This window comes from Ambystoma mexicanum, chromosome 11, assembly GCF_040938575.1.
Source record: "Ambystoma mexicanum isolate Mex_15411 chromosome 11, UKY_AmexF1_1, whole genome shotgun sequence".
Lineage (NCBI taxonomy): Eukaryota > Metazoa > Chordata > Amphibia > Caudata > Ambystomatidae > Ambystoma > Ambystoma mexicanum.
Window position 1 is genome coordinate 1011630352 of NC_090934.1, and position 19923 is coordinate 1011650274.

The 19923-nt window shown below is 48.1% G+C and overlaps 1 long non-coding RNA gene across 1 annotated transcript; it reads right to left on the reverse strand.

Moving 5' to 3' along the window:
• Positions 1 to 5386: 5386 nt before the first annotated feature.
• LOC138504041 (uncharacterized) lies at positions 5387 to 11528 on the reverse strand. The gene is made up of 2 exons (XR_011279759.1): positions 10565 to 11528; positions 5387 to 5749 (listed from the first exon to the last, which is right to left on the reverse strand). It is a non-coding gene; the product is annotated as an uncharacterized lncRNA (long non-coding RNA).
• Between the last annotated feature and the right edge of the window lie 8395 nt (positions 11529 to 19923).

Here is a 19923-nt window from a genome sequence, read left to right on the forward strand (position 1 = left end):
TTTCACTCACATAAATGCAGCAAATATTTTGTAAGCAGAGTGCGAGAGTGATATGGACCTATAATTATTTGGATCTACTCTGTTCCCTTTCTTATGAAGTAATATCACCGTAGCCCCCTTCCAGGACAAGGGTATAACGTGCAAGTTCATCACATTTGTAAACAATTGATATAAAACTTTGGCCCACAGTTCCGGTGAGGATTTTAGGGTGGCGTTCGACAAACCATCTGGACCAGGAGCATTTGAGCACTTACAGTTGATAATCGCACGCTGAACCAGATGCCTATCAATTCCAAACAATGCCACCCTTTTTGGTTCTCCGGGAAATTCACAATATCAGCATGTGCCAGGTCCACACCATTAGATGCTGAATATAGTACAGAGAAATGGTCTTCCCACACTACCTGAGAGATTGGATGAAGTTGTAAGGACTCTTGAGGGTATGGTGTGTTAGTCAATGACCAGAAATTGGTTCTGTTATGGTGCTGCATGATGTCTAACATAATGGCAGCGTCCTTTTGATTTTTCAGCATTCCATGTGCCTTTGACCAGTTTTTGTATTACTGTTTGGCTTTTTTAACTATTGGTAAACTAACTTGACCATATTTTTGAAGGGCCCTAACCAACCTTCTTTGTTCCTTTTTTTGTGTCATTTTATCAAATTTGTGAAGGTATGTCTTCTTTAGATCATCCCCTCTAAAGATGGTAGAAGAGGAGAGACTCTGTAATACATTTTTTAAAATTGAAAAGAGTAAAAAGAGGGGCATACTCAGCGGAGGACATTTTGGAAAACCGTCCCTCAAGTTGGTGCGCTTCCACAGAACGATTAAACTGATTCGAGAGTGACGGCCTCCAAAGAACGACGCAATCCCATTCTCTAATTTCCTCCATATGAGGGACTGAATTTGTTGCCGGGCGACATGCATCGAACACTAATTTCAGAGCCAAAGGGCTGTGGTCACTCTCCGCAATATGATGCTGGACTTGCAAAACCTCATATAGTGGAAGTAGATCTTGAGAGACAAAAATAGTTATTTAATAAGAATCCAAAAGACTAGGGCTTCTGCACCCTCACCAGATGGCAATCCTTCACCCGTTGCCCCACTCACTGCCACAGAGGCTTCTCACTGCTGCCAACATTGAGAGGCAAGGCATCCTGGCAGTAGGCATAAAGGAGGGGAAGCCGGAGTACCTCGGGCACGGAGCATTAAAGTTATTCTTGCCCACAGACAGGGCACGCGACCTTGCGCTCTCTGGTGTGTTCTGGCAAGTCACAATCCTGCTCAAGCATGCAGTTTGACCCATGCTTGTGACAGATTAGCCCACTCTCATGTGGCAGAAGGGTATCTGATGTTGGTGTGTTGACAGTAGAGGCCTTGAACCTTTACAGTGGACAAGTATTGTTAGGTAGGGAAAAGCAAAGTAGAAGTGAATGTTGGGGTGCCTGTGCTTCATCTGGAGGGCTTCACCCTCCACTCACTCCCCTCTTCTAAAGCCCTGTCACCAGTGGTCGAAGTGGGCGGGAGAGGTTGTCAGCAGTGCTCCTCTACTTTTTTTAATCAAGTTTTACTGTTCTTATATTTTTATTTTAAAAGAACCTGTTCGGGAATAGTTTCATTTTAAAATAAAGGTGTAGGAAAAAGTTGAAACTTGCACTGCACTGAACGTTTCCCTAAAACAGCAGGCTTAGTTTAGTTAAATTTCTTATATAGGGCGCCTAACGAAGGGGTATCTGGGCGCTTTTTCTTGAGTACATAGTGTTACAGAAATACAAAATTGCAAAAATTACCAGATTACAATGCATAGTATTACATAATTACAATGTGCTGTATGTCACCAAATTACAATATGCAATATTACAGTATTGCAAACTTACAATATTCTGTGTTCTAGAGATTGGGGCAGCGATAAATAATAGCAGAGAGAGAATCATGAGCAATAGTGGTAGCTGACTGGAATTGCAGGTCAGAGTCAGGGCATGCCTGGTAAGGCAGAGAAAGACAGTTCTATATATTTATTTACAATGCACCGAGTACTGCTGAACTTTTGGGACTGCTATGTTACAGAGAGCGCTGTGCAAAGAGCCAGGCTTATACTTTGGCTCTAAAGGCCCAAAAGGCAGGGTCTCTCTGGTGGTAGGGGCAGCTGGAACCTCCTGCTGTTTTCAGTTCGTAGTTCGGGATGTTGAGGCGGTTGAGATAGCAGGATCTGGTAGGTCTGCCCGAGTGATACCTTGAGAATTTGTTAGTCAGGTATTTAGGGGCTGTGTTCGAGAGACATTTATGCGTGATAACTAGAGAACGTAGGGTCATTCTGTTACGCACAGGTAAGCAGAGTGCATCCTGCCTGTGGTCTGAGATATGGTTGGAGCGTGGGATGTTGCATGCCGATTTAAGGGCATTATTTTGTAGGACTTGAAGTCAATTTAGGTTGCGTGCCGATGAGCCTAGGAATAGGATGTTGCAATAGTCCAACTTCGAGAGGACCAGTGCTCTGGCTAACATTATGCAACTGTTGGTCAATAGGTAGGGCTTGTAAGCATTTATAAGTTTGTTGGTGTAGGTTGTAGATGAGGCTGTGGAGTTAACTTGTTTTTTGAGAGACAGAGTGGAGTCTAGGTAACAACTTTGATTGTGTTGCCATCAATGTTAAAGGCCTTATAGCGTTTGTCCGGTTTGTTTAGACGAGCTTGTGAACCGATGATCAGAAGTTCAGTCTTATCGTCATTTAAGCAGAGGCTGTGGGTGGCCATCCCGGCTTGGATCTCGAGGTAGAGATTAATTTGGAGCCTTTATCGTAGCAACCAGAGAGTGTGATGAGGACCTGGGTGTCGTCTGCGTAATTAGTGTAGGTGACACTCATGCTGTCAAGGCGATCAAAGAGGAGCTTCGTAAAGATGTTATAGAGCGTGGGCGAGATGAAAGATCCCTGCGGTACCCCACAAAGGATGGGTACTGGGGGTGCGGAGGCTGCGGGTGCGAAAACTCTGTTTTTTCTATTTGAGAGGAAAGATTGGATCCAGCTCTGTGTTCGGAGAGAAAGGCAGCTGAGGTTAGATGTTTGGTCAGGATTTGGTGGTCGACAAGATCGAACGCAGCTAACAGGTCTAATAGTAAGAGGATGGCCAGCTCGCCGTTGTCATTAGTTTCGTCCATCTGGATCTTTAGGCGCAGGTGTTTGAGGGTTTGTATTGTTCTTGGGAGGGGGCGTGGCGATGGGGTTTGTGGAGAGCGGTGGCAGGCCAGCAGGGAACATAGTTCCACCACTTCTTTTCGTAAACATTTAGCCTCTCCCTCTATATCTACTTCTGTGTCTGAGGAGCCTGCCCCCACACGCTTCACAACCTGCCCACTTCTGGCCAGCTAGGTTTATTTCGATGTTTCCTCCAGCAGAGCCAAAAAAGTTGGCTTTGATGATGCTTGCTTGGGGTGGTTGTTTAGAAACATGCCATTATATAAAACTCAGTTATCTCACTCTTGTAATTCACACTCATGGTGCATCGTCACTCTGCCAGCTCCCTCAGCGCCTTTCACAAACTCTGGGGATAACATCTCTTGCAAACTCCCTGAGATCCTTCAGCCCACTGCATACTCCCCCACCCCCACACACATCTTCCCCCATTCAAACACGCACAACACACACACACACTGCTTTCCCCATGCAAACACAAACCCATATATACTTCTTCCCCTATCTAAACACAAACACACTTCTTCCACCAGGCAAACACATATACAGGTCTTCACCCATGCAAACACATGCACATACTTCTTCCCACACGCAAACACACACTTCTTTCCCCATGCAAACAGACATACATACTTCTTCCCCATACACCTCTTTCCCATGCAAACACACACTTCTTCCCCCATGCACACATGCACACAATTATTCTCACGTGCACACACACACACACATACTTCTCCCACCATGGAAACACACACACTTCTTTCACCATGCAAACACATACACAGTTCTTTTTCCCATGCAAACACATTCACACACTTCTTTCCCCATGCAAACACATGCACACACTTCTTTCTCCATGCAAACACATGCACACATTTCTTCCCCCATGCAAACACACACATATACTTCTTCCCCATACACACACACACACATCTTCCCCTCGCAAGCACCCACACCACTTCCCCATGGAAACACACACACACAAACAACTTTCACCATGCAAACACATACAGTTCTTTCACCATGCAAACACATGCACACACGTCTTACCCCATGCAAACACACACACACACACACACCTCTTCCCCATGCAAACACACTTTCCCCCAGTGCGCGCGCGCACGCACGCACATGCTTCTCCTTCCGCATGCAAATACACACAATTGTCCTTTACCATTACATCATCAGCACAGTGACGGTGATCATGGAAAGCAGATGCCTTCCCCGTACAGCAAATTTCACGTGCAGGCGCATTAATGCGAGCGGCTAATGTGGCAGCTGCGCAGAACATCTGGTTTTCGTTAACTGGCTGTGCATTCCCGGCAGGGAACTCAGGCATGGCCACAAATTGCTTTGCTTCCTCGAGCTATATAGCATGAAGCCTAATTTTGACCAGGTGTTTTCCCTCCCTGCTAGTAACCCACCTGCCTTCACTGATGCCCTTATCATGCCATGAAAAGACCAAAGGGGGTAGGGATTGGTGATGCGTCGGCTAGGAGATGCGTTCATATCGTTTGTTGGGAATGCGGCAGGCACAGCAGGGACGGGCATCGCCCCCTAGATCATGGGCTAGAACCTGGGTTCCACAGGACTGGACCTCATAACAAAAATGCAATTATATAATCTTCCGTGATGAAAATAAGTGCAGTGTCCGGCGTGGGCCGTGTATGCCGAGGGGGCTTCTCGGTCTGTGTGCCGCCTTTGGAACGGCGACATGTATTTACCACGACGCTTTTCTGTCGGTGTACGTTAGCATCGGCGTAAAAGCGTCGCGCGGGTCTTTTTTCAAGGGGTATAGTTTAAAAAAAGAGAAAAATAGATTATTGGGTTCCTCCGCCCTGTCCCCGTTTGCTCATTGAAGAAAACAATCCTATGCCCCAGAGGGGAGCAGACATTAAGCCTGAATAGCCCGCCCCCCCCTTACATAAAATCAGGAAGGCCCAAAGAACAGGACCGTTCCTCTCCATATGCAACTGTTTGTCATTTTACTAAAGTCATAGCAGACCATGCGTTGGAGCTTATTACCAAAGTGAGAGATAATTTAATAATCATGAAGGGGAAAAGGGAGGCAGGCCTTCGCATGTCACACATTATTTTATTCCAGGTACAACAATGAAACTGAAAGAACAGGCAAGGAAGATTACCGCAGCTAGTTGCGCAGGGAGTCTTCATTCTATTAAAGACTCGGAGGCGAGCATTATGCTTCAACTTCTTTAATATACTCTTCAGCAGTTTCAACACTTCAAACAGAAAACAAGACAAGTTTCTTTTTTTCTTTTGAAACTACATTTCCCTTTTTTCTAGTCCATTTCTGTAGTCCATCCTATTTCCTGTCTGTAGCCCTCCTATCTTCTTCCTGCCACAGGCGCCGGCTCTTCTTTGTGTGCTCTGAACAAACTCCATAAAGTTTTTAACATAACTCCACACTCAAACAACAGTGTCCCTGACGAACTCCGCCGGGAACCAACATTAACACTCCAAACGCCGGCTCCACTCTGGCCCGGGACTACTCGCTGCCCCTCCGCCTGTCAGGAGGCTCAACAGTTCTTCTGGTCATCCCCTGGGGAATCAGAAAAACACCATTAGGGATGGAGAATGCACTGCCCTGTTCCACAGTAAGAAGAAAGTTGAGTTAATACAACCACAATATAAGAGTGCATGCATTGGGTGGGAAAGTAATGCTCGCCTCTGTGTCTTTAATAGAATCAAGAATCACTGCTCTACTAGCTGCGATAATCTTCATTCTATGCCAAGACCGGAGACAAGCATATGCTTGTTCAAAGCTCTGCTCTACCGCCTCTGCTAGTGACAGAATCGGTTTAAAATAAAATGTCTTAAAAACACTATCACTCGACTGATACTTTGCTTGCAGGATATCCGCGAGAGAACGCCTGCAGGTCCGCCTTGGAAACCATGACTCCCCTTCCTGAGTGCGCCCTGAATCATGCTAGCAATGCAATTAGCAACTGAGATGTCCCTGCTGGACGGTGTTCTGCCGTCCTGTTCTCATACTCCTTGATGCACGACGGAACAAACAACTTCGGATGCCCTGGGCATATAAGGCTATGAAATGGAAGGGAAATTCATCTTGGTCCTTCTCGCCAGATTAAAGATAACCCCTTTGGGATCCAAGGTCTTCCTATCCACTTCCAGAGCTCTGACATTCGAGACTCTTCTACACAACACCAGACACAATAGCATAGCCACGTTCCCTGACAGCTGTACCTTCGAGAGATATCGGTTCGCAGGGCATTCCGAGAGAAATCAACAAAGGTAACAGGCGCCCCTCTCTCGGAAGAACAAGGCATGATAACCTCTTCAGTGGTTCTTAACCACATTGAGAGTTCGCAGCCATCTGCTTTTTGTTCACTGTACCTTTCACAGATGGGAAATATCCATTTGCATATCAGTCTTTGTCCCGCCCACATGGGCAGTCCAGCACCGAAATGCTATGGCAATTCCTCTCTGAACAAGAGTACCAACAGCAACCCCATACACATGTTTCAGCCTTGTTGGGCCTCATCAGTGAGGTGAAGCTGCGCCTCTCTAAGCACAGTGAGCAGGGAGTCCATGTCTGATTGGCCCCAGGTAACCTAGGGTGACCAACCCCAAGTTCCTTCAAAGAATTCAACAAAGGTAGCAGGCGCCCCTCTCTCGGTAGAACATGGCATGATAACCTGTTCAGTGGTTAACCACGTTGAGAGTTCGCAGCCATCTTCTTTTTGGTCACTGTACCTTTCACAGATGGGAAATATCCATTTGCATATCAGTCTTTGTCCCGGCCACATGGACAGTCCAGCACCAAAATGCTATGGCAATTCCTCTCTGAACAAGAGTACCAACAGCAACAGCATTCCGAGAGAAACCGTAACACAATGGTCACATCCCACAATCGCATATATCTCAATGCCGGGGGAATGCGCAACTTAGCTCCTCTCACTACAGGGTTTTCTGCCACTGGAGAGCCATCCTCCTATACGTTGCCGGCTGAAATATCTGACCTGTAAACGCCTAATGTCTTGAAGGCTTTGCCTTCATCCAGTAGGGCTGCTAGAAAGTTTAGGACTGATACTATAGGGGACAAAATTGGAGCAATACCTCTGGTTTCGCACCAGCTTTCCCACTTGCTCCACGCTGCGTTGTAGCTCCTGCTAGTGGAGGTGGCCCAGGAATCTGATGTGAGCTGGGCAGCATGGCCCGAAATGCCTGGAATTGCCCATCTACTCCGACACCCTGGAGGCCAAAAGTGGCAGCGCATTCCTCGCTCTCAGAGGATGACATTCCCCAGCTGGGTCCGTGAGTAGTCAGACGTCCGATGGGAGAATCCGTGGGAAATCCGAGGAAAGTTCCACCAGAGCTGTAAACCATATTTCTGTCTTACAAACGGGCGCTATGATCACTACTGTCGCCTTCTCCCTGTGCACTTTCACTAACACCCTGCTCAAAAACACAAAATGGGGGAATGCATAATGCACACCGCCGCTCCAGTCTTGCAAGAACTCGTCTGTACCTCGCGTGCTGGGGTCCAATCTCCATCTGAAGAACCTGGGTGTCTGAGCATTCAGCCTGGATGTTTACAGGTATGTGTGGATCGGACCCCACAGCTGATCTAGTATCTGAAAAACGGTTGCGTCGAGTCTCCAGTCGCTGAAGTCCACCAGGTAACAGGAGTTACAGTCCGCCACTACGTTGAGCGACCCTGGGAGATATTCGGCCATCACTGAAATTCCAGACTGTAGGCAGAAGTCCCAGAAATCCTTAGCCAGCTTTGCCAGGAGTCTGGACCTCGTCCCCCCTAGGTGAATTATGTACCTGACCGCTGAGGTATTGTCCATCCGCAAAAGGATGCAGCATTTCGCTCTGTCCTTCATAAAAGCCTTGATCGCGAATGACCCAGCTAATAGTTCTACAGAGTTCAAATGTAGCTCCAGCTCTCCGGGTCCCCATTTGCCTCCTGTCTCCAGGACGCTGCATCGGGCGCCCCCACCCAGCTCTGCTGGAGTCTGACTCTATGATCAGGTATGGAGTGTCTTCGAAAATAGCACATCCGTTCCACGTTTCCATGTTCTGTAGCCACCAACGCAGTTCTGTGTGGTCTAGGGGAATCGTCTGGGGGTATCCAAGGCCTTGCTACAGATGCTTGATCTTCAATCTCTGCATAGCTCTGTAGTGAAGGTGCCCGGGGAATATCGCTTGGATGGAGGAAGCTTGAGGTCCCACTACTCTCACGAGCGAGTGTAGCAAAAGGAACTCCTTGTCCAGACAGGCTCTGAGTTCCTTCTTGATATCCTCATCTTTTTCGCTGCAAGCACCAGCATCACCCTCTTTGTGTCTATCACAAAGCCTACGAAGTCTATCCTTTTGGCTGGGTACATATCTGACTTCTCCTGATTTACCAGGAAGCCTTGCAATGCTAGGAGCTCATTCACCCCGACTATCCCGTATAACAACGTCTCCCTGTTGTCTGCCATAAGAAGGATATCGTCTAGATAAATTATTATCCGAATGACCTTTTCTCTGATAGCTGCTGCTACGGGCCTCATCTGTTTGGTGAATGCCCACACAGCAGATGCAAGCCCGAATGGTAGCGTCTTGAATTGCCATAATTGCCCTTGCCACCAGAATGCTAGGAACGGGTGGTATGGAGGCACCACTGGTACTGTCAAATAGGCATCTTTCAAGACTATCCTGGCTCGCGAATCATCTTTCCTGAGAATATCTCTTAGCTGGTGAATGCCTTCCATCTTGAAGTGCCTGTAAATCACCCAGCTGTTGCGCTCTTTCACGTTTATCACCCGATAAACTTTCTCTTTCCTGTGCACCAGGAACATATTGCTGATGAAGAGAAGGAGCCAGTGTGTCACTGGTTTCTATCACCCATTTCTGCTGGAGCTGTGTGAGCTCATTGTGGAGGAGCTCTTCCTCTGCCTGAGAGCAGACCATAGGGCTTGGTCACGCTCCTTGGGAAGGGGGCTGCACGAACTTTAGGTGAAACCCACGGGCTGTTTGTATCACCCATGCATCGCTGGACAGCATGTGCCAGCTGCACCAATATTGCAATGTCCTCCCTTCTACTGGAGGATAAATACAGTACGTCTCTCTTACCTGAGATCTGTCCTTGAAGCGACCCACTCCTCTTCCATTACGACCTCTCGTGCTCCTTCTTCTGGTGGTAAAGAAGGAGTCTTGTTGTTTCGACTCCTGCCCCCCTGAGGTATGCATGAAGACGAGAAGCGACTGGCCGCTCGACCCCGATAGCGACCGGTCCCAGTAAAAATTCTGCTCAGGAAGATTTTCTTTCTGGAGGCTTGAGCCATCTCGAAGGGAGGTATATGTGCCCACAAACCTCCCAATCTTGTTGCCAAAGGCCTCCACGAATAGGAGACCTTGTGCTGCTTCACCGGCTTCATAGGTGGCGAGCCACTCAGTTTTGGGTCAGTTTTCAACACTTGGCTCCTGAGAGGAAATGGCACAGTTTGCATTGCCGAGGAGGCATACTGCCTGCTGGGCCCAGCTTTCTAGGGTCTCCACCTGCACCTCTTTTCCGGTGTCTCTAGCATGCTCTGCTAGATCCATTATCTTTGCCAATGGGCTGGCGATGTCCAGCAACCTCTCATGGCAGCTTCTCCAGGACCTGTAGATACCTTTTCTGAGGTCCTTAGAGGCTTTAGTAACAAAGTCAACATTTTAGGGTCGAATTTGGTTGCTTCGGCCACTTTTCCTGCCAGATCTGGACGAGGGCATTCTGCTTTCATTTGAGCCTGGTATCCTTATTCAAGGCTTTCCTGATCCTCTGCAACATGTATTTGGTGACTCTGGGAAAGGGCTTCCAGTCCGAGGACCTAGGATTCTGGATATCCTCTGGATCGAACATGTCCAACATGTCAGGCTCCTGCACCTCTGGGTGTTTCTCCTTCCTGGCTCTCTTGCCCCGCTCTCGGAGTGGCTCTTGCCTGCTCTCATCCTCCTGGGAGGACACAGACACCTCTAGCTATTCTCTGCTTGCATCCTCATCTGTGTTGCCCAGTGTTGCTCATATTGTCTTCCCCTGGGAGGGGCGTAAGGAGGCTTGGCACTGCTGCCCTTTGGAGGAAGGCTTTCTTTAGCTTACCAAAGGTTGTCAGCTGCCTCTAGGGTCTGTTGATCTACCCCTTGACATGGACGCAGGGTAGTAGAAGAGGATTTCCACCTCTGGGTCATGTTACTCCCCTGGAGGCTCTCTTTCGTGGTCTTGGCCTTCTCAGACAGGTTTTCCTTAAGACCATGGGTGCTTTTACCTTTCTGCCCTAGGATATACTCTAGGGTGGCCAGTCTCTCCTGAATAGGCCTCACGCCTCCCACCATGGCTTCCACTAATGGGTACCCAAGCACTTACTTGAAACTGAATGCTAGGTCGAGCTCTGCTTGATCCTCTTCATCCCACGCGTATTCCGACATACTGGAGACTGGAGGGCCACTGTCTGGTGCTGAGTGCCTGTGCCTGAACTAGAGCAGGCTGCTATGTATGTCCGCTGAGATCAAAATCAGTGTCAGCGTGGTCTGCACCGCTGCAACAAGCTGGCTGAATCTGATATGGCACACAAAGTACTTCAGATGTCACTCCCATCTCTTTATCTCTCATGAATTACTTTCAAATGTCTTTTTTTTCTAATGTACACCACCTCTCTCACACCCTGGTATGGTGTAGAGGTTCCTCAGGCCTCTGATATTCCTGTGGCCTGATTTCAGCAGCCTCAGCCTGAGCCATGGAGCTCTGCAGCATGCACGCGACACCCTGGCTTCTTGCCAGCTGCTCACAGAGCTACATCGTGGGCCCTGCTGCTGCACGGGCTCCGACGTCAAAGGTAGGCTGCTTGCCGATCGAAACCGCTCCGAAACAAAGTGGGCAAGTAGGTGCTAGGTAAAAGAGCCATCACTTTGAAAATGCTGTGGCCGGATGTGCTGAACTGAGTTAGGAGTTGTGACGCAACTCCACTCCTCCTCCACAAGGGATGGGGCTCTGGCCTGACTCTGCAGTGCGGCCGAGCATGTCCCCGGTAGTGCAGCTAATGTTGCACGGGACACACTCAGCGTACTGTGGTGTTCGTAACGTTTACCAGTGAGGAAAACTGCAATGAGTGGTCTAGTGGCGCAAACCCGAGAAAATGACTACGCTGCCCGATACGGGTCCAGTGCTTCAATGAACCCATACGGGTCTGAGATATAAAATAAACAATGCAGGCTGCTCGCAACTTATACTGCAGGATGTAGGACATGCGTCATATTCAATACAGCCACATTTAAAACATGAACTTAGCGCAAGCAAATGTCAAAGCTCTACAGCCGAGTAAAAAAACACTTATCTGTGCTTAAGAGCAGCAAAGAAGAGGACAAGCCTGGGGCAGGAAGTAGCTAGGATAGGATGGCTACAGACAGGAAATAGGATGGACTACAGAAATGGACTAGAAAGAAGGGAAATGTAGTTTCAAAAGAAAAAACGTATGGAGTATGGAAAGTTGTTTTGTTTTCTGTTTGAAGCGTTGAAACTGCTGAAGAGTAGATTAAAGAAGTTGAAGCATAATGCTGTCCTCCACTCTTGAAATAGAATTCATTGCACATGTGTTTATTGAGGTGGAGTTTGATGTGTAGAGCATCTCTTCAGCGCTCTGCTAAGTGAGCAAAGCGATAGAAAACGTGAAAGGTAAACATAAGGCAGGATTCTTTATATTCACGAATCTGATTGGTCAGAAATAAAATTATTGCAATGCTATACGAGTTTAATACTCAAAAACATAGAATCACTTGGCAGGACATTTGAGGCTAGTGGGACAACCTTTGGGAGCCAAAGGACTGAATCCATTTTTGGTACAAGTACAGCTGACAAAAGCTCTCTGCTGCATTCACTCCCTTCATGTCTAGCTGTGAATGGACGTTTCTTGGCACTATCTAAGAAGATGAGAAAGCGAGGGGCAGTAGGGAAGATGAAAGGAGGGTCGATGTTGGAAGAGAAATTAAGTGGGGATAGGGAAAAGAAATAGGACCTCATTAAGAGTTTGTCAGTGCAGTAAAAACAGTGGTAAAATGGTGGTAATTCAAACACCACAACTTTACTGCGGCTTTACTGGCCTATCAACTTCTGTTTTTAGAGGTCAAGGAGGTAGATGCCCCACTTTCCTTTCAATATTTGGGGGTTTACTGTGCATAGTTTCCACTCAAGGTAAAACTGCCAAAAATCTCAATGGAGTCCTATAGACTACAAAAATGGGGATTTACTCCTCGGTGCTGCTACTCGTAAGCCAGTGGCCATGCTACAAGACCCAGTGGCATGGTAACTACTCTCCTGAACACCCATGACACCATGCTCGCAAATCTTGACTCCAACTCTCCCGCTGTTCTCATTCTCCTAGATCGATCCTCTGCCTTTGACACAGTCAACCATTCCATCCTAATAAAACTACTCTGTGATACCCTCGGCATCACTGACCCTGCACTGGATTGGCTGATCCCTTTTCTCACTAACCGTCCTTCCAAGTTACAATTGACCCCTTTTTCCTCCACCACCTCACTCTCTATTTGTGGCGTACCCAGGGCTCTATGCTATCGCTATGGCTCTTCGATATCTATCTTGCCCTTCTTGCTCACCTGAATTCCTCCCTATCCTCATTTCCAGTGTTATGCCGATGACACACAGCTTTTCTTCAAACTTCCCTCTATTACCTCCTCTCAGATCTCCGACTGTCTGTCCACCATTCAGGCATGGTGTGCAGCTAACAATCTCTGCCCAAATGCCAGTAAGACGGAGATCCTTCTGATTGGGAAACCTGCACCCCCCTTTCCTCCTACCCTCTTTGTGCCTTCTACCCCCACCATCTTGTGAGGCCAAACAGTGCGAGGTAATCTTCAGCTCTGCTCTCTGCTTCATCCCTCACATCATGAATCTTACTAAGAAGACCCACTTCCAGCTCCACCTCCTCAGAGGCATTCTTCCTTTCCTACACCTTGAAACTCAATGTCTCCGGAGCTCTAGTCCTCTCCAGGCTGGACTACTGCAACAGCCACTTTCTAAACCTCCCTCTTTCCTCCATACGCCCCCTCCAGCTAATCCTGAATATGGCTGAAAGACTTATCCTTTGCCTCAAGCCCAGGGACCGTATCTCTCCAGCCCTAAAATCTCTCCACTGACTCACGTGGCTGCAAGGATCAAATTCATGACCCTCTGCATCATCCACAAGGCATTCTGGGGCTTGGGACCACGCTATCTCCAACCTTCCCTCCCTAAATAATCCCCTGCTAGAGCCCTACGCTTCTCTAACTCCAACTCCTTGACTGTCAAACGCTTCTCTAAACAGAGAGTGGGCGGAAGGTCTCTCTCCTCGGCTGGTGCCTCCCATTGGAACTGCCTCCCTGCCCCTCTCAGACTTGAGCCGGACCTCCTCAAGTTCCAGAAACTGATCAAAACTCAGCTGTTCTCAAGCTCTTTCCGTCTTTCCCTTCCGTGCTAGTCACCACACTCCCACTGTGACTGTTGGCTTAATCCTCCTGAATCTCACAGTATTCCAGTCCCTTCTTCCCAGTCGATGCAAGCACCCCTAGCCCCCACTGCACTGCCCTTGTAGGCCCCTGCTCAGCAGCTCAGCATCATACCCATGGGATTCGCCTGCACTAGCACTTAGCCTGAGGTTCTCCTCCTTGGCTCCCCTTAGCACTTCCTTCCCAGGACCTCCACCAGCACTTGCCCACTCCTCTCCCCACCCTATCTCCTGCACTTCTCCTCACTGCACTTGCACACCCGAAAGCCACAAGTCCCAGTAGGACCATGACTGTATTTTACTGTTTTTGCTATTGTTATTTCTTCCCCTGTTCCCTTCCCGTTTAGTCTTGTGGCGCTTTAAAACCCTATTCCCTTGTATACACGCCTAACAAATTCTCAATAAAATAAAAATGAAATAATGTTAAGCAAATTTGGCAGTAAATCAGCAGATTAAATGCAGATTGACCAACAAACTCGTCATGAGGCCCATAGAATCTGACGATGAGCTAGACCTTAGTGATGGAGTACAGTGAGAAAGGGCATAAAACAGAAAGGTTCCAAGCACTTCCCCTACAACACTGCTCTGCAACCTGAGACTCTTCCAATGGTTTGGACTACAATTCCCATGGTCCCGCACCATTGACTATGCTGGAAAGGGTTGAGGGGAAGTGGAGTCCAAACATCTGGAAAGCCAATGTTTGCAGACCCCTGCCATACAGTGTATACAGACAGGCACGCCTTGTTGCATAGTTCCCCCATAACGAGTGCATTGACATGATGAACCCAGAGTTAGATCTGGAGGTTCTGGCATATGCACACTTCTTCCTTCACTAGGTTGACTGGACACTCTGGGCCAAGGCTCCCTCACTCTCTGCTATCCAGCATTTTCTATAATCTGCTCACCTTGTTGCTAGCTCTCACCTTCTCCGCTCACCTTTGCTCTATCGCCGTCAGTTGTGGCTGTCTTGCTAGCTCTCACCTTCTCCACTTCTGCACTCTCCAGTCTGTGTTCTCCCAGCTTGCCTGTCATTCGGCACTCCATGCCAGTGCCAGCAGCCCCCCACTTTTGCACACCATGCCACATCCCCATAGCAACACGGCACATGTCTGCTTCTGATTCTTCACAGCATGGCGTGTTCCCCGACTGCAGTGGGTGCTAAAAACTTTAGCAACCTTGGATGGTGGCAATGCCAGCCACTAGGTATCCCTCTGGCCTCCTGAACTGCCAGAACAAAGGTTTTTGGGCCCCCTAGTTGCCAACACTGCAGCCACCCAAGGGCGCTAATGCTTAATTAGCGCATGTCGATCATTATTGACCTCCTCTCAGCCAATCATAATATTTGGAATGCAACTAAAAACTGCCAGTATTCTGACTACAGCAGCAGACTGGGAAACAACAGAAAGCATTTTTCTGCATTCAAGAAACAGCAATGCAATTTCCAAGTAAGATTTCTTTCAACAAGACACCCACTCTCTAGAAGAATCCTTTTCACTGCCCCTTCAACGTGGCAGGCAACATCCGATTTAATTCAACAAAGTGAAAGCTAAAACACGGAACAATGCTTTCACTTTACTATAGAAAAAACATTCACATTTTCCTTGAACATAATGCATGCTCATGCTAAAACCTTTCCAGTTCAATCAAGTTTACAATTAATATGCCTATCTTATAAATACAATATTGTTTTTTCAATATTACATAATTAAGCTACATTTAATTGCCTGACACGTTTTGTGTATTACCTTACTTACTATTAAGGAACTGTTTGTTTTTCTTTTTTTTTCTTTTTTTCTGCCTTCTAGACCTGCTTACTTGACCACTACAACTCCAGGGTCTATATTGCTATTACCCCTGTGTGTTAACAGCATTATAGACCTAGGTAGAGGCCATTATCGCATTGGAAAAATTACCCGTTCTCAGCGTATGGCCCTTGGCAATGCCTTGGGGAAGGTCAATATTTTGTGATAATGACCCCTCTCTCAGTATATTTTCTGGGACCCCTTGCCTGCATCCTATGATCGTGCCGCTCTCCAAGGTGGCTGCTCCTGCACCTTGTACTGGAACCTTTTCTTTATTTGTAGCCTGGCCCCTGTGATTGGCCACAGTAATCTTTTTTCACCCATCCAGGTGCACTGGGAGGCGGGAGCCAGCACCTGCATCAAAGGCCCTCATCTAAGGCCTTGTCTGTGCCTGTCTGGGCCTGGCTGAGCATGCAGGCCCCTTCTTACTATTCGGATAGACATGAGTTATGCTCGGTACTTCTTCATTGCGCCCCTTGCCTGTGGCATCCCTCCAGCCATCACGTGAGTGTTGTTTAGTTGCCAGCCTAATCTCTCCTTGACTCTTACCCTCTGCCTCGCAGGCATTCTCATTGTCCTATTTCTGCTGCATATGTCCCTCAGTGCTTCAGGAACTACCTTTTTAGTATGCCTTCTACATTCTTGAGCTGTCATCCCATTGCCCCCACTTTTGTAGTGCTGTGCGGTCTTACCTGTATCACAACATTTGTTTTTAGGCATACATTCACCCTGGTTTGACTGTTAGTTTAAAAAGCGATTTTAGGTGTGCATTCATCCTGTTTTGACGTTGCTGGGCTTCAAATCGAATTTAGGTGTGTATTAAGTCTGTTTTGCTGCTGTCAGTTTAAAAATTAAATGTAGGCATGCTTTCATTATGTATTTTTTTTGTTCTGCCAGCTAAAAATCTTACCCACTCCCCTGTACTATTTTTGATTCTCCCATTCCTATTGTGGCTTCCTTGTGCGCTTGCATCCTCCTGTCAACTCCTTCCCTTATGTCCCAGCTGCTCAGCCTGGTTAAGTGCACCACACTCTGTGCCTCCTCACAATGGTGCTCTCTATATCGCCTATCTTCTCTAACTGCTTTTCTATCTCCGATCCTTCACCTCTCACTAAGTCTGGCCAGAAGAAACTAAAGAGGGATAAACTTGGATCCAGCCCAGGCCTTCCCATCGCTGACACCTACGTCAGTGCTTCTGCTAGAGAGACTCTCACCGACATCCTCTTTGTCATTCCTTCTCCCGATTTATGGACTCTACATATGGTCGCTCTGCTCTTCCTCACACATCAATGGTGGCATCTGCTAGGAGGTCCTTCTTGCCTTCTCCTCAACTTCCAGGGTCATCATAAACGTCTATCAAAATGGTACTGTCTTGGTACAAGTGCCTCAACCCAATCTCCTTCTTTTTGATGATCTCCCCCCTCGTCTTATCAACTTTCCACCTTCCTCCTCCATGGCTCCCTTGCCAACTGCACCTACGGCCTACCTGGCTCCCCTGCCTGCTAGGCACACCTTGGCTTACTTGCATCCACCTGGTCACACTGCCTCTCTTACTATGGCTCCTTTGACGTCTCCTACTAACTTGGCTGTCTTTCCCACACTCTCTGCACTGACAAGCTTGTCAGCGTCTCCCACATTGGTGCCGTTGCCACCCGTTGCCGACAGATCTGAGGCTCCCTTGTCCCCAGAGGCCCCTCCTTCCCTGGCTCTCTTGCTATCTACCACTGTCCCGGCCCCCCTGTTGGCACTCCCTTCGGCCCCTCTGCCATGTCTTACCTCTCTTTCTCAGGGACCCTTGCTGCTTAAGATGAGGACCTCTGTCCCCTGCACACCCTTAAGTCCTTGAAAAATGCCAATTTGCTCCACGTTGCCACACTTAACTCTCGCTCAGCAGTCAAGCACTCCTCCGACATCTGCCACCTCCTTGAACACCTGGACCATGATGTTCTTGCTCTCACTGAGACCTGGTTTAAAGACAGCTCTGTCACAAGTTTTGACACACCTCTCCCTGAAGGCTACAAGATCCTCTCTAAGCCCAGGCTCTACCGGCCAGGAGGGGGGAGTTGTCCTGATCTTTCCAGAGTGGGACCCGGTTTCCACCATTCCCACTCAGGGCTATTCCTCCTTCGAATGCCTGGTCTGCAGGCTCTCTCTCTATCTCCTGTCTCCTCTCTTACTCTAGCCACCTTCTGTCAGCCTCTCGGAATGGGATGATCTGGAATCTTCTCTCCTTTCCTCCTCCTCCCAACTCCTCCTGCTGGGGGATCTTAAGATCCATCTTGACTTTCCTGACTCGTCAGGAGATTTCCGCAACCTATGCAACTCTCTCTCTCTCTCTCTCTCTCTCTCTCTCTCTGCCTCTCTCTGTCTCTCTCTCTCTCTCTCTCTCTCTCTCTCTCTCTCTCTATTCTACCCTCTGGTCTAACGCACACTGCTGGCCAGAACTTGGATGCTCTCATCTCCACAGACATCCCTCTCTCTATCCCTCTGACTACCTCACTCTCATGGACCGATCACTCTCTTCTCGCCTCTCACTTGAAGCTTTCTTCTCCCTTAGCACTGGTACACCCTGCACTGCCTCCCACCTTCATTGTCATCCAAACCATGAAAAAAGTATCAGTGGCTGCTTTTGCTTCCACCTACTCTCCTCCTACTCTTGCGGCTGACTCTCAGCCTGACACAGCCCACTCTAACATTCACCTTTCCATCTCCAATACTCTGGACATCCTTGCCCTTGCCATGAGGGTCTGACTGAAGCCTGCCAAAAAGTGCAACTCTTGGTACAACTAACTTGGCTGACCTTAAATGCAAATGCAAGGCAGCAGAACGGAAATGGGGATCTTCAGGTGCACCCTCTGACAAGCTGGCCTGCCGCCTTCTGCAAAGGCAATATAGACTCTGCATCCAGTCTGAGAAAATAGTGCATATTCAAGCCTGCATCTCTGCGGCATCCAACAACACAGCCAAACTTTTTAAAGTCTGCAAGGAACTGGCCAAACCTACTGCAGCCTCATCCTCTATTGCACCCACCCAGGCTCTCTGCGAAGCCCTGGCTGCACACTTCAGTGCCAAAACGCAGGACATCCTGTCCTCTCTCTCCTCTGCACCCACTCATGCACCATCATCTCCTGGGCCGCCTTGGCCACCCCCACCATGCCCCCTCTTCTCTCCTCCATTTCCCCTGTCACACCTGAGGAGATTTCTAGACAAGTCTGGTCTATGAAAGCCTCTTCCAAACAGGTGGACCCTTGCCCCTCCAAAACCATCAAGGACAACATTGACTCTCTAGCTCCAGCCTTGGCCGACCTCTACAACTTCTCCTTCACCACTGGAGTTTTCACCACTCCTTTCAAGCATTCTCTTGCACACCCTCTGCTCAAAAATCCCTCTGCCAACCCGTCTATTCCGGCAAACAATAGCCCAATCTCTATCACTCCTTTCCTGGGTAAACTCCTGGAGAAGTTGGCTATCTCTCAGTTTACCATCCACGCTGAATCTGTTGGTTGTCTTTGTGACCATCAGTGTGGCTTTAGAGCAGGCTTGTCCAACCTTTTTGAATGTGGGGCCGAAGCATTCACTTTTTGTCATCCGGAGGGCCGGCGAGCCAAAAGTGAACACCCTGACCCAAAGCAGTATATTCAAAAGCGATGGTGTGTGACCTTTCACACAATAGCATCAAGGGCATAGCCATGCAGTCCCAAAGATAGCTTTTGGTGTCGGGGGCAGTGATGAAAGGTTAGTTTCTTGTGATTTCTTCCAGTGTGTATGTGTTGATATTTCTCGGAAATAGTGGGGGCGACCGAGCGTAGCGAGGGAGCTATAACAATATAGGGAGGGTTTGGGGGGGTCCCCCCCCCAAGATTTTTTTTTCCAAATATGGGGCTGAAATTGTGCATTTTACAGCAGGAAAAGTGACCAAAAAGCCATATGTTTACAATCAGTTCTAAAGGGGAACATGTACATTCCATGTCACCAACAGCAGACAAGAACATTGTAGAACACAACACATTTTAATGATCACTGTGTCCACAGTGTAAGACAGCACTGTCACTGATGTAAAACATTGACATGCTGGTTGTGCCCAAAATATGCCTCTGTAGCAACATGTCTGTGCTGGCTGTTACCAATTTAGGCCAGCATTGTCCTCTACACAGCATGATTGATGCTGCCTGAGCATGTGCAGTGTGCCCAATACATATGCCAGCTTATCTCTGTAATACAAATTCATTACTTCTGTGGTAATGAAAGAAGCATAATCCAATTCCAGGGGGCACATGGGGCAGTAAAAGTCCTCCGCCACGGCCCGGTTTATTGGTCGGACCCAACATTGCAGAAATCAATTAATTAATCGTGTCCACGGACCCGACAAACATTGAATAAATAAATCGGGCAGGGGAGCCGACTTATGAATTTCCCGGGTGGTG